Consider the following 16,392-nt stretch of genomic DNA (forward strand, 5'->3'; position numbering starts at 1 on the left):
TCAAGACTCCCAGAAGAACAGAACTGTTTAGGCATTCATTCAGCTCTCAGTAAGCAAATATTTAATACTTTTTATGTGACAGACCCTGTGCTAGATACTGAAAATTGAAGAATGGGAAGGACAGTCTCTCCTCTGAAGATCTGATAGGCCAGACTTTGAGTCTTTTTGATATTCAGAAGAGCTGTTTGATTCTAGATGGTTCAGCCAAATATGGAAAAGACATGAGAGAAACAATGAGATAAGGAATTAACTGCAAAATGGAACCCATTCTGAGCACAGTTGCCCAAAAGACCCTGCAAAGGATAAATCAAATCATGGCACTTCTTTGCTCTAAAATCTTCAATAGAGTCATCACTTTTGTAGAGCAAAATGTCCTTAAAGACCTATAGAGCAGGTCTGGGGGCTGTGGCTTATACCTGTAATCACAGAACTTTGGGAGGCCGAGGTGGGTGGATCACTTGAGGTCAGGAGCTCAAGACCAGCCTGGTCAACATGGTGAAAGCCCATCTCTACTAAACATACAAAAATTAGCTGGGTGTGGTGGTACACACATGTAGTCCCAGCTACTCAGGAGGCTGAGGTGGGAGGATCACTTGAACCCTGGAAGCAGAGGTTTCAGTAAGCCAAGATAGCACCTCTGCACTCCAGCCTGAGTGACAGAGTAAGAATCTGTCTTAAAAAATAAAAATAAAGAAATAAAACACCTGTAAGGCAATAGCAATACCCAGTACTGTCTGATCCTCTGTTATCCCTGTGGCTGCAACTATTACTAACCTTCCATTCCCTCACTCAGTCTCTACCATGCTGGAGGGACTACACACTGCTGCCTCCTCTTCCTCTGGCTGGAATGCTTCTCCCTCAGCAAGCCCCAGGCCTTACTCCTTCCACTTCCTCAGGTCTTGGCTTAAATGTCACATCTCAATATGGCATTCCCTGACCAGCCTATTATCAACATGATATCCCAATGACCAGCATGTCCGATCCCTCTTACTATTCTCTATTTTGCCCATTGCAGATATCTTCTACCCCATTACGTACATCTATTTATCTCACATTCATTTATCTAGCTTCTGTCACTGGGATAGGAGCCTCAAGAGAACAAAGGACTTTTCATTTTTGTTCACTGTTTTATCTGCAGCACTTAGAACAGTTGTTGAAACAGATTATGCCTTTCATAAATATCTGTTGAAACAAGGAATGAATGTTGAAAGAACAGACATGTATGAAAACTCCTTTTAGTGTGTTTCATGTTGAGAAAACAGTTATAGATTTTGAAATGGGAGAGTTCCCTGATTCCTCTTGCAGGATGTGTGACAGGGGTGTCACTTGCCTGTTGGGTCACTCCTGCTGCTCAAACCCCTGAGGGGATGGGGAGCACACAGACAGGCAGGTGCAGGGGCCGGGGCAAGTGCTTTGGGCTTTGGCCACATGGTAGTATCTAGGGGTGGGTGTCTGCAGCCCCAGTGTTACCGTGCTCTCTTAGCCTTGCCATCCGCAGATGGCTTACGTGTTAACCAGCTCAAAGGACCTTCTGCCTTTTCGCAAAGGCAGAGGGACAGCGTGACACCTTTCTGTTTCCTGAGTTCTTGCCCAGTGTCCCAGAAAAATCAGATCACACATGGGTTTGAAGAATGCATGTGGCTCTCAGCGGGATGGATGGGGAACCAGAAGAGGGGATGGAGTGGAAAGATGATCTTCCCCTGGAGTTTAGCCAACCAGAGGCTAAACTGCTCTCTAACCACCCGCAGCCAAACTTTTCTCAGAGCTCAGACATTCCTCTTCTTTCTCTGCTGTGTCATTCCACCATCCATCTGCTTGTCTCGTCTCCTCGCCTGCGCATCTGCTTCTGGAGCCTCGGGTTCAGGATTTATATGGGTACAGGATCAGGGTGTATGGCAGGTCAAAAGACAACTTTTTTGGGCACGAAAATAGAAATGCCTATTCCCACCTAGGGCCACAGGTCTCTAGGCTTGAGGGTGAGGCTTTGGCCAGGGAGCTGCCTTCTTCTACCCAGAATTTCCCTGTATCCTGTTCCTATCAATTTCAATACTAAGTAAGTACTATTTATAAGAATTAAGTGAAATTTTCTTTCTAGAGATCCACAGAGTTAAAAAAAAAAAAAAACTGGCTGCTTTAAGTGGCATAGATAAGTACTTATCTACAGCAAAACATGGAACAACCAGACAATTTCACAGAACTGTTTTATTGTTCTTCTGATTTAAGATAAAGAACAATTGGGTAAGAAGTGGATATTGCACTCTTCAATGATCACACCGTTTGAAGAGTACCTTTCTACACTAGGTACTTGCATGTAAGGGGATGCCATCAGAGATTGTTCCATTTAAACATATGCAGCCCATACAATGCTCTATTGTTTTATTACATTACTTAAATTCTCCACTTATTTTTGTTTATTATACTTTAAGTTCTGGGATACAGGTGCAGAACGTGCAGTTTGTTACATAGGTATACACGTGCCACGGTGGTTTGCTGCACCCATCAACCTGTCATCTACATTAGGTATTTCCCCTAATGCTATCCCTCCCCTGGTCCCCCAGCCCCCAACAGACTCTGGTGTGTGATGTTCCACTCCCTGTGTCCATGTGTTCTCGTTGTTCAATTCCTACATATGAGTGAGAACATGCGGTGTTCGGTTTTCTGTTCCTGTGTTGGTTTGCTGAGAATGATGGTTTCCAACTTCATCCATGTCCCTGCAAAGGACATAAACTCATCCTTTTTATGGCTGCATAGTATTCCATGGTAAGTATGTGCCACATTTTCTTTATCCAATCTATCATAGATGTACATTTGGGTTGGTTCCAAGTCTTTGCTATTGTGAATAGTGCTGCAATAAACATACATGTGCATGTGTCTTTATAATAGAATGATTTATAATCCTTCAAGTATATACCCAGCAATAGAATTGCTGGGTCAAATGGTATTGCTGGCGCTGGATCCTTGAGGAATTGCCACACTGTCTTCCATAATGGTTGAACTAATTTACACTCCCAGCAACAGCGTAAAAGCTTTTCTATTTCTCCACATCCTCTCCAGCATCTGTTGTTTCCTTTTTAATGATCGCCATTCTAACTGGCATGAGATGGTATCTCACTGTGGTTTTGATTTGCATTTCTCTAATGACCAGTGATGATGAGCTTTTTTTTCATAAGTTTGTTGGCCACATACATGTCTTCTTTTGAGAAGTGTCTGTTCGTATCCTTTGCCCACCTTTTGATGGGGTTGTTTTTTTCTCCTAAATTCGTTTAAATTCCTTGTAGATTCTGGGTATTGGCCCTTTGCCAGATGGATAGATTGCAAAAATTTTCTCCCATTCTGTAGGTTGCCTATTCACTCTGATGATAGTTTCTTTTGCTGTGCAGAAGCTCTTTAGTTTAATTAGATCCTATTTGTCAATTGCGGCTTTTGTTGCCATTATTTTTGGTATTTTAGTCATGAAGTCTTTGCCCATGCCTGTGTCCTGAATGGTATTACATAGCTTTTCTTCTAGGGTTTTTATGGTTTTAGGTATTATGTTTAAGTCTTTACTCCATCTTGACGGTTTTTTTTTTTTTTTGTATAAGGTGTAAGGAAGGGATCTATTTTCTGTTTTCTGCATATGGCTAGCCAGTTTTCCCAACACCATTTATTAAATAGGGAATCCTTTTCCCATTGTTTTTTTTTTTTTGTCAGGTTTGTCAAAGGTCAGCTGGTGGTAGATGTATGACATTATTTCTGAGGCCTCTGTTCTGTTCCATTGGTCTATATATTTGTTTTTGGTACCAGTACCATGCAGTTTTGGTTACTGTAGCCTTGTAGCATAGTTTGCAGTCAGGTAGCATGATGCCTCCAGCTTTGTTCTTTTTGCTGAGGATTTGGCTATATGGGATCTTTTTTCATTCCATATGAAATTTAAAGTAGTTTTTTCTAATTCTGTGAAGAAAGTCAATGATAGCTTGATGGGGCTAGCATTGAATCTATGAATTACTTTGGGCAGTATGGCCATTTTCACAATATTGATTCTTCCTATCCATGAGCAGGGAATGTTTTTCCATTTGTTTGTGTCCTCTCTTATTTCCTTGAGCAGTGGTTTGTAGTTCTCTTTAAAGAGGTCCTTCACATCCCTTGTAAGTTGGATTCCTAAGTATTTTATTCTCTTTGTAGCAATCGTGAATGGGAGTTCACTCATGATTTGGCTATTATTGGTGTATAGGAATGCTTGTGATTTCGGCACATTGATTTTGTATCCTGAGACTTTGCTAAAGTTGCTTATCAGCTTAAGGAGATTTGGGGCTGAGACAATGGGGTTTTCTAAATATACAATCATGTCATCTGCAAACAGCAACAATTTGACTTCCTCTCTTCCTACTTGAATATCCTTTATTTCTATTGCCTGACTGCCCTGGCCAGAACTTCCAATACTATGTTGAATAGGAGTGGTGAGACAGGGCATCCCTGTCTTGTTCCAGTTTTCAAAGGGAATGCTTCCAGCTTTTGTACATTCAGTATGATATTGGCTGTGGTTCTGTCATAAATAGCTCTTGTTATTTTGAGATACATTCCATCATTAGCTAGTTCGAGAGTTTATAGCATGAAGGGGTGTTGAATTACATTGCAGGTCTTTTCTGCATCTATCGAGATAATCATGTAGTTTTTGTTGTTGGTTCTGTTTACGTGATGGATTATGTTTATTGATTTGCGTATGTCGAACCAGACTTGCATCCCAAGGATGGAGCTGACTTGATCATGGTGGATAAGCTTTTTGATGTGCTGCTGGATTCAGTTGGCCAGTATTTTATTGAGAATTCTCACGTCAATGTTCATCAGGGATATTGGCCTGAAATTTTTGTTGTTGTTGTGCCTCTGCCAGGTTTTGGTATCAGGATGATGCTGGCTTCATAAAATGAGCTTGGGAGAAGCCCCTCTTTTTCTATTGTTTGGAGTAGTTTCAGAAGGAATAGTACCAGCTCCTCTTACCTCTGGTAGAATTCAGCTGTGAATCCATTTGGTCCTGGGCTTTTTTTGGTTGATAGGCTATTAATTACTGCCTTAATTTCAGAACTTGTTATTGGACTATTCTGGGATTTGACTTCTTCCTGGATTAGTCTTGGGAGGGTGTATATGTCCAGGAATTTATCCATTTATTCTAGACTTTCTAGTTTATTTGCATAGAGGTATTTTTAATATTCTCTGATGGTAGTTTGTATTTCTGTGGGATCAGTGGTGATATCCCCTTTATCATTTTTTATTCTGTCAGTTTGATTCTTCTCTCATTTTATTAGTCTAGCTAACAGTCTATATATTTTGTTAATCTTTTCAAAAAACCAGCTCCTGGATTCACTGATTTTTTTGAAGGGTTTTTTGTGTCTCTATCTCCTTCAGTTCTGCTCTGATCATAGTTATTTCTTGTATTTTGCTAGCTTTTGAATTTGTTTGCTCTTGCTTCTCTAGTTCTTTTAATTGTGATGTTAGAGTGTCAATTTTAAATCTTTCCCACTTTCTTTTGGGGCAGTTAGTGCTATAAATTTCCCTCCACGCACGGCTTTAGCTGTGTCCCAGAGATTCTGGTATGTTGTATCTTTGTTCTCATTGGTTTCAAAGAACTTATTTATTTCTGCCTTAATTTCACTATTTACCCAGTAGTCATTCAGGAGCAGGTTATTCAGTTTCCATGTAGTTGTGCAGTTTTGTGTGAGTTTTTTTTTTTTTTTTTTTTGAGACTGAGTCTCACTCTGTTACCCAAGTTGGAGTACAGTGGCACAATCTTCACCCACTGCAAGCTCTGCCTCCCAGGTTCATGCCATTCTCCTCCCTCAGCCTCCTGAGTAGCTGGGACTACAGGTGCCCACCACCACACCTGGCTAATTTTTTTGTAATTTTAGTAGAGACGGGGTTTCACCGTATTAGCCAGGATGGTCTCGATCTCCTGACCTAGTGATCCGCCTGCCTTGGCCTCCCAAAGTGCTGGGATTACAGGCATGAGCCACCGCACCAGGACTTGTGTGAGTTTCTTAATCCTGAGTTCTAATTTGATTGCACTGTTGTCTGAGAGACTTATGATTTCCGTTCTTTTGCATTTGCTGAGGAGTGTTTTACTTCCAATTATGTGATCACTTTTAGAGTAAGTGTGATGAGGTGCTCAAAATAATGTATATTCTATTGATTTGGGGTAGAGAGTTCTGTAGATGTCTATTAGGTCTGCTTGTTCCAGAGCTGAATATCCTTGTTAATTTTCTGTCTCATTGATCTAATATTTACAGTGGGGTGTTAAAGGCTCCCACTATTATTGTTTGGGAGTCTACAGCTAAATGCCCCAATTACAAGACACAGACTGGCAAATTGGATAAAGAGTCAAGACCCATTGGTGTACTGTATTCAGGAGACCCATCTTATGTGCAAAGACACACATAGGCTCAAAATAAAGGGATGGAGGTATATTTCCCAAGCAAATAGAAAGAAAAAATAAAAAAGCAGGGGTCGCAATCCTAGTCTCTGATAAAACAGACTTTAAACCAACAAAGATCAAAAGAGACAAAGAAGAACATTACATAATGGTAAAAGGATCAATGCGGCAAGAATAGCTAATTATCCTAAATATATACGCACCCAATACTGGAACACCCAGATTCATAAAGGAAGTTCTTAGAGACCTACAAAGAGACTTAGTCTCCACCTATTTTAATGAAATCTTCTATTCAGAGAACAGGCATAATTAAAGTTATTATCAGTCTAATACCAATTTATTTATCTTGTCTTGAATACAGTATGACATCATTAAAAAAGGACTTGGAGGTACGCAGACAAGAGATGTAATTTCAGCTCTTCTATATTCAGGATATCTGGCCTTGAACAAATCATTGAACAGCTTCAAGTCTTCATTTTCTTTCTATTAAATGGAGAGGATTGGTAGTAATACTTGTTTTGAGGCGTTGTGGGGAATAAGCTAATACATGTAAAGTGTTGTCACAGTGTTTGGGACAGAAACATTTAAAATGTTAATAGCTACAATTAAGAACTGTCTATGACCCAAGTACTTTCGTATCAAATGACTTCCACATATTATCTCCTTTTATCAAAATCCTATGAGGTAGAAGATATTATGATCCTCATTTCACAGATGGAAAATCAAGACACACTGGGATTAAGTGATTTGCCTACACATTACATGGGCAGAAAGCAGAAGTGTGGGGATAGAAACTCTAATCTGATCCCAGAAGTAGAAGATATAAACACAAGTGTTTATGTGCTCCATATGCCACTATGCTAGCTCTATCACCCTTGGATTCCAGAAAAACATACTTGTCTTGAATTTTGCTCCAAAATAGATTGTATTATAGGAAGACTCCAATATATCACCTATTCCCCAAACTGTTGAACACAACATGGTCAATTTCACCTGATTATTCTTTCTAAATCATTCCTCTCTGCCCTTTAGCATCTTTTTCAGAAAGGAGGGTACTCAGAGAGCTCTTTTTCTCACCAATTTTTGTTTACCATCCTTTTCCCAAAACCACACATATTTGGTATCTTTACCCAAAAGGGTTGCCCTCTGGCCTGGTTCATTATCCTGCTTCCTTTCTCAGTCACTCCCTATAGCGTTTGGTGACAACTTCCAGGTACAGGAATGCTCTGAAATAAAGCCATGGTTTCAGGAGAGGTTTGTAGGGTCTCTGGTTCTACCCAAGCAAAGTAGCTTCTGTTTCTAAATTCAGCCTCCCAGTGCTCATGAAGCAGGAAAAATAACACTGTAAAATTTAGTATGGTGGCTATAGTGATAATCACAGGTATAGTCTTGCATCAGTTTCAAACAAAAGGGGATAAGCACGAGGCCTGAGGCATTTTTCAGACAAGAAGCCAAACAACACACAAACCAGAGAGCTGTAGATATCTAAAACTGTAGTTCTGCTTGTCTGCATGAGACAAATATTTGAATAATGATCGCTGGATGGAAAGTCTACACACACATGCGCACACATCACAAAGTCAAAAAAAAAAGTTGAAAATGCTCAATAAGCTCTGCCGAGCAGTTAGAAGGAGACACTGGATTTTAAAAAAAGAAAAGACAGTCCAGTCTCGTACACAGTGTAAATACAGGTGTTCTCAAAGGGCCCCATATTTCTTTGAAGCTTCACACAGCAAAGAAATTTTTCCACAGATAGTTCAAACACAGCTAAAACCAAAAACAAAAGTGAAGAACAAAGAGGAAGGATGGGCTGACAGAGGGTTACAGTTCCAAACTGAAGAATAGTCCTAAATATACAATTCATTAAGCTCTTACTAGGTATCAGCCACTCTTTGACACTCTGTTCATAATCTTAAAACAACTCTCCAAGAAAGGAATTATTATCAACTTCACAGAGCTTAAAAAATTGAAATACATGTCTATCCTGCTTTGCAAAGAAAAAAGTAAAAATAAATAAATAAATAAAAAGTTAAGATTTTTAAAAAATGAAAATTGTGGTACAAACTACTACCTACAAATTATTTCTCATCACAGGATTCAAACCCAGATCTACATAATTTCAAGCCCTCTTTCTTAAGCACTCTTCTGTTCTCGTAAGAAACAGGTTTTACAGCTCCTGCTTCATGGTTGGAATTACTGCCTCAGCTCCCCCAGCTCTTGTGGGGAGAAATGAGAAATGAGGGTTCCCATACCAGAAAGAGGCAGCCATACTTAGCAATCTAGAAAACAAGAATGGTCCAATCTGTTGTTTTCAGACACTTTGCTCTTTATAGCCACATAATGTTCAGCTACCATGATCTGTTCAATTCTTTCCGTGCCAGAAATGGGAATTCATTGAAATATGCAATTGAACTTTATTTGTCCCTGTCCCATCAACACACCCTGAATCCTAAAGTAATAAAGTGAAATCTCATGTTAAGTAGGCTTCAGAGTATATGAAAACATCTGCCTTGGCAAAAGAATCTAACTACAACAAGCACATAAAGAGACAGTTTGTTAGGATGTTAAATTTCCACCTAGACTATGTTGGAGAACCATGCATGATTACTTGGGGATTTTTGGCATCATTGGCAAATGTGGAAAGAAGGTTTGTTGCTTGGTTATATATAGAGTGATCATACAATTCATCCAAATTGGAACTCTCTTAAGAAAAGAGAATGCCAATTGGACTACTTGTGGGTTAAACAGGCATTAACTTGGAATTTCCTGGATAAGCTAGGAATTTTGGTCTTGCTGGTTTTTTGTAACTTTACCTCCAAGGAAGGATGAAGAGTTTTAAGCCAAATGAAAAACTTTAGATGCCACCTTGGAAGTTTATTTACAACCCAGGTTGACACTTGGTTTGCTCAAAAGAAGATGATAGCTTGCTCAAATTTGGAACAAAATCAAATAGAAAAAAAAATCATTGCCATTGACTCCAATTCTTTCAACTCTGCATAGGTGAGAAGTATATAAAATTCTTTTCTGTACTTACTATCTGTTCCAAAATTAATAAGGTTTTTTAAAAATTAAAACAGTATTATCCTCTCTCCCCACAACTATGTATAGGAGCCTTACATGATTTTTTCTAAAAATAAGGGTCTTAAAAACAAGTTTAAAAAAAGAAAGTTTTCTTAAAATCAAGGAAGCCAGAGGCCATTATCCTTAGCAAATTAACACAGGAATAGAAAACCAAATACCGCATGTTCTCACTTATAAATGGGAGCTAAATGATGAGAATGCATAGAGGGGAACAACAGACACTGGGGCCTATTTGAGGGTGAAGGATGGGAGGAAGGAGAGGATCAGGAGAAATAACTAATGAGTAGTAGGCTTAATACCTGGGTGATGAAACAATCTATACAACAAGCCCCTATGACACAAGTTTACCTATGTTACAAACCTGCACATGTATCCCTGAACTTAAAATCAAAGTTAAATCAAAAGAAAAAACCAAGGGTTTCTGTTTTAATTATATTGTCTGTATTTCCAAACAGCATGATGATTGACATAATAAAAAACCCACACGTTATTGTAAGAATTAATGAGTTAATGATTGAGAGTGGCATTGCCAAATTGAGAGAGACTTGAACTGGCACACGCTTTATGAAAAAAAGAGACTGCACAGCAAAATTCACAAATACTCCTCTCATCATATCTTAGCTTAATTCATGTTCTTTTTATAAACAGCTGGAAAATTCTGGTATAAAATGCCAAAATTTTATCACATTGCTTAAAGAATCAACCAAATAGATCCATAAAGTCTTCTGGGATTCAGCTAGTAGACCAATTTATTTTATGGCAACAACTGCAATAATTTTCAATGACCACATATAATTCTCATACGTGATTTTCCTACTCCAGCATATTGGGCCCATCTGTGATAATGGCAGGGAGCCCACAAGCAAGGTGGCAGGCTGTCAGCTGTTTGGCATAGGTGGGGAGAGAAGGGATAGGGGAGCAAAGCTGCTAGAACCTTTAGCATTAGCTAAAGACCACCAAGCCATGCCAAGTCCTTCCGTGCCAGCCTGCTCAATCCTGAATCTCTTTGATTCCCTTTGTGACCATTAACACTCAAAAACTGATAAAAACTAGGAAAAAAAATGATAAAAGCCAGAAAATAAGAGGATATAAGGAAAGCTAGAGTTGTTCAGCTTGGAAAAGAAACGGAAAAGACATAAAATACGTAGAAATTTCCTGGGTATACAATGAAGGGACTTGACAGAGTGCAATTTCCTCATTCTGCAGCTGAGGAAACTGAGGTCTAGATCGGGGCAGAGACGTGTCTATTTCTAACAGAACTGCTCTGTGCTGGCACTCTGATAACTTTGCACATCTTCACATAAGCTGTATAAATTAAGCTCAACCACAGGCTGACCAAAAATCCTGGGAATATCCTATGACCCTCCAAGTTCAGGGCAAGAACGGCAGTCTTGTGAGGAGCTGCTACAGGCATTGCGTTCTCTTTTGAAGACAGGCTGCTATAAGGCAGTTTCTCATCTGCCTCCCTCATTCTGGTGAGGCAAGGGGCTCTCCTCCTTGCCTCACCTTAGCGCAGGCTGTGTAGCTGCAGAATGGACCTGGTTCTTTAACAACAGGGTGACTCACCACTCACACTGCCTGTCATCTGGCCTCTTTTTATTCCATGTAATGTTATGGGACAAGGGACATGAGGAGCTGACATCATTGCTGATCTTGTTTTTGCTGTCTAAGCAAGTAACAATCTGTCTTCATTTTTCTAGACTCAAATGTCTCCTTTACAACCGAATCTGTCAGCCTGTTTGACATTTTACACTTGGGATTATACACCTAAGGGATTTAGGTTTCCCCAAATTTATAAGAATATTTATTTCTTTATCTTCTTTAGAGGCCACGTTTTACAAAGGCAGAGTGAACGTTCTGTACTGTTTGGAATACTTGGCAGATGGAAGACGCCCAGCGAGAATCCTGTTGTTGGAAGCACAGTGATGGTAGGAGCTTGAGTTTTGAGCCAGACATAAACAGATCTTATAATGGCAACGATCTAGTAGATGCACTGCCTTGGGTGAGTTGCTGAACTTCTTTAAGCATCACACGCGATGTCAAGTGAGATAATGTAGTAAAAGCACCTTGCTCTGCCTGGCACAGAGTAGGTACTTATAAATAGTAAATATAAATCTCTTCATCAGCATATGCTATCTCTCTGTTGCAAATAATGTTATGATTTCTAAGTTCTAGACTTTTACATGTTAAAACAGGTCTTATTAATCCCACTTTATAGATGGAAAAACAACAGTTTAGGAAAAACATGTGATTTGTCAATCACTCGAAAACTCCGTGAGGAAGGGAAAAGGGTTTATCAAGTTAGGCAATAAATAAATATGACGTTTTTGAAGATTTATTTGTTCTAAGATTATTCATGAGGTAGAAGAAATCATGAAAAATAAATGTCTTAGTGTTGTCATTGGGAATTTTAAATAGTGGAGATAGATAAAATGAAAGTGCAAGAGTTAAATAGCACTTACACATTGCTTCTGGATTCCTCTAGAAGCACATAGAGGGCCAAGCAAACTATTTTCCAAGTGTCCATCTATAGGGTGGTGACTGCCCTTAGGCCTGAAAGGAAAAAAAAAAAAAAACATTCTCTACTAGGGGGACAAGACGTTAAAAGTAGGACCCTAGTTTAAGAAAAAAAGTCAAGCAAAACCTAAACTATTCCCAGATACAGATTCATTCCTACACCATAAACCAGTACAATGGAAGTACAGGTGTATTGTGTACCTTTAAAAAAGTGAAAGACAAAGAAAGTACAGTGCCAACATGTGCAGTCAAACAGAAAAGGCAAGGGAGTCAGATGAGGCCCTCCAAAACCATGCATGGGAGAACACACCAGAAAAGAACATCTGGATAAGGTTGTGGCTGCCCCCTGAGGAAGGGAGCTTGAAGAGGGAGAGATTGCTAGAAATCACCATAAACTTAAGTTGCTTGAAGGTTACAAACCATGCTTCTGTGTCCATGCCCAGGATGAGACCATGAAACATTCAGCCTTCTGAATGGTTGAAAGACATCCCTGATCTCTATTCTCTTTCCAGTTTCCCCGAGTCTACGGGCAGAAAAATCTGTCTGAATGAGTGAAGAGAGCCCGGAGGGCATCCAGCTATATACATTAGAGTGCATTCAGCTTTGTCATTCTATGTGTTAATGGATGGACGAATGAGGCAGACAGCAAGACAGAGCTCTGCCTCTCCAGCCCTCTCCCCAAGATCTTATCTACTTCTCCTTCTTAATTACATATTAGAAAGGGAAGTTCATACTCATTTCTTAGTGTTAAAAAGAGATAACACAAATTATGCCCCAATTTATTCATAATAAAAAATTGCAATTATGTAATTTTCCAAAAAGTCTGCTGTACATCTGTATGAGAAAAAATATCTCTTTCCTCCAGTTACAGAGTAAGATCATATTTCATTGACAATGATTGACAGAGTCCTACCCTCTTTCTACCTAATTTTCTGAGGCAGAGATGTAAGTAATGAGAGTTGCCTTTAGCATATATGGGAATTTATTTCCTAGCCTCAACAGATAAGTTAGAAAATTATACCCAATTAGAATCCTATAGAGCCAGGACAAGGTCTTGTTTTGGTTCAGTCTCTTGTGACCAGCCATTCTCTATGTTCAGATATTTGGATGTATACTCATCTTGAGAGGAAATTTCATGGAAATAGGTGGAGAATACTCAATTCCTACAGAATCAGTCTTGCAGAATTAAATCATATGCTTTGTATGGACCTGGGATGGGTAAATCACATGTGGACCTGTGCTTTGTATTATTATTATTTGTTTGGGTTAATAACCTCCTTTTCAGACTAAACTACCTTGTCCATTTGTGTGGAATTTTAAGATTCTAGTATAATTTCATGTACTTAAACAAAAAAAATCAACTCAAACGACATATAAACCATTACTATAGCCTTCTTGAAAACACCAGTTAAGATGATACAAAGATGATCTCTCAGATGTACCACATTATTAAACAAATGAATCTGTCCGTCTTCCTTAATCCCAATAGAAGCGACAGAAAATGTAAAATTGTCATCAAGATTCCTAATTTATAAGCTTCCTTACATACCACGTAACTTCAGCCTCCAGAGATTTTGTGATACTTTTGCTTCCCAACTTATCAGTAGGCTAATGACAGAAAAACTAAATAATAGCCCTTTCAGATCTGTTTTGAAGAATACATTGTTATGCAAGATAATTTCATTTCACAAAACCCCTGCATATTTGATGAATTCTTGAAAATATTAATTTATTCTTCAGGACTGGCAGATCCTGCTTTATGGAAAAAGATAACCCTACTTCAAGCCTCTAATCTCCTTGATTGATATAACAAATAGACCTAATAAAGCTGTCTTTATTAAAATGAAAGGAGATGTTGTCTACACAAAGTAATTTTACACACTTGGAAAAACCTACTGAGTCAAAGCACCTCACCCATCTTTCTTCCAAGGATATGAAAACTAAGGATTAAGACTTTCATTCAACTATAAGATAGACAACTTAAAATTAATGTCCTTAAGAGAAAAATATTTACTGAATTTCATGTTCGAGTATAGAAAGTCCAAGACAATGTCTTTTCTAAAATAAATTTTAATTGTGGCAATGTCATGAAAGAGAGTATACTGTGTAGACAAAATATAGACTTAACGGTAAGAGAAAATAATGGGGATTTCAGATTGGCCTCTCATTAGCTGTGTAATCCAGGGAAGTCCCTTACAGCTTTCTGGACCGGAAAGGGTGTTTGTAAGTGCTGAAGAGAATGCTTGCAATGCATCCAGCACAGTACAAGGTATATAGTGGTGATAGTTACTGGAAGAAAGAAACAGGACCCTAAGAGCTCAAGGAAGGAGAGAGGCAGAACTGGAGAAAGAGGCACTGCAGAGAAGAGAACTTGGAAATGCTGGAAGATAAATTGTTTATTCTCATCTCTGCCAAGGTCAGCCCTTAATGGGGCACTAGACCCCATCGTGAGCCTCAGAGGTGGTTCTATACTGTTTATCCAATTAAAATTACTTTAATTGCTTTCACTGTCAATTAAGTATCACTCTATGACAGTGCCCTTTTTTCCCTCTTCAATTTTTAATATTCATCTTTATTAATTTTGTCCTGAATGCACACCTGAGATGTTCTGGACCTGAGGCAGATTTTATATTAATTATTTCACTGTAAATAATAAATTGTCTTCTCTGTCTCCCTCACTCCTTGCCCTAGTTGTTACCCCTGGTACTACATGACAAGAGGTAACAGACATGAGTGCTAGGTACTCCATACAGGAAGGAGAAGGAAGAAATAAACAGAAAAAAAGACTAATTAAAAATGAGGAATTTTAAATAAAGTGTAAAATTTAATAATGTAGAAATGTCGGTGCATTCATTGTCACAAATTTACCATACAAATATATAATAAAATACTAATAGGGAAAACTGGGTATGGAGTAAACGAGAAATTTGTACATCATCACAAATTTTCTGTAAATCTCCAACTCTAAAATAAAATGTTAACGGAAAATAAATAAAATGCTTTTCTAACATTGACATTTTATACATAAAAATATACACAATGGAAATGTGCTCGAAATTAACATTCACATTAAGACCTCATTTTCCTTGTTTAGCAGCCTGTCAATTATGGTTATTTCTAGAGAAGCATGATTGCTCCCCAGTCATTCATACATTTAAACAGGCAATCAGTGCCATTAAATCAGAGGGTGCCTCAGTCAAGAATATACATTTAAAATGTATCTCATGGGAGAGGAAACTGCCAAATTTGATTTCCCGTTGTGTAGCTGGTATAGTACTGTGAAATTAAAACAACATCCTCTAACCTTCTGTTTATTAACTGTAATAAAAGATAAGAAAACTCTAACATTCTACTTACCAAGAAACCAAAAAAACATGTAGAACTAGCAACAAATGAGGGAAAAGGATCCCAGGCTAAGTTTGCCAGAAATTACAAGGGGAGGGAGAAAACAAATGACCAAATGAAGTATTTTATAAAAACAGGATAGGACAGTCAAAGACGACAGAAAGTAAGAATCTAGATATCTGAGAGCATGTTATTTTGTTTATATTACAATATTTGGTTATTTTAAAGAATTCAAACTGTCTTTCCTAAAATCCAAAAAAATATATAAAACATTATGCTTAATCTCATAACCCAGGGATAATTATTATTAATCCTTTGAATATTAAAAGAGATATTTCTCTCCTCATAGAAGTACATAGGGTATATTATATACATGCTATTTTTTCTAACTACTTTTGTCAATTAACCATGAGCATTTTTCTAGATCAGTAAGTAAAATTCTACATTATTTTCATTGGGTGTTAACATTTCATTACTTTGTGTATATTTATAAAATCTTCTGTTAAGAAACTTTTTCCAATTTTTGCCATTAAAATCTACACTAAGCACATTAAGATTTTGTACTTTTATAATTATGTCCTTGGTATAAACAAATAGCTTTTGTCACAAGGAGCAAAATGCTGTAGCAGAAAAATGCTAAATTAGGAATCTGGAGATATAAACTTTAATATTCTATTGATATATAAGGGGGAAATTTTCTTTTTTACAACATTGCAACTTCTAATGCATTAACATGAAATGTCTCCTATTTATTTATGTGGTCTTCAATTTCTCTATACAAAGTTTTGTAGTGTTCAGTGTACAAGTATTACATTTCTTTTCTTATGCCTATTCCTGTGTTTTATTCTTTTGAATAGAATTATTGTCTTAATTTCATTTTTGAACTGTTCTTTGATAGTATATAGAAATATAATATTGTATGTTGATCTTATATCCAGAAAACTTACTGAACTCCTTTGTGATTACAGTTGTATATTTTTATTATTGTTGATTCAGTAGGATTTTCTACATAAAGGATCATGTCATCTGCAAATAAAGACAGATTTACT

The sequence above is a fragment of the Pan troglodytes genome, chromosome 8 (genome assembly GCF_028858775.2).
Source record: "Pan troglodytes isolate AG18354 chromosome 8, NHGRI_mPanTro3-v2.0_pri, whole genome shotgun sequence".
Taxonomy (NCBI): domain Eukaryota; kingdom Metazoa; phylum Chordata; class Mammalia; order Primates; family Hominidae; genus Pan; species Pan troglodytes.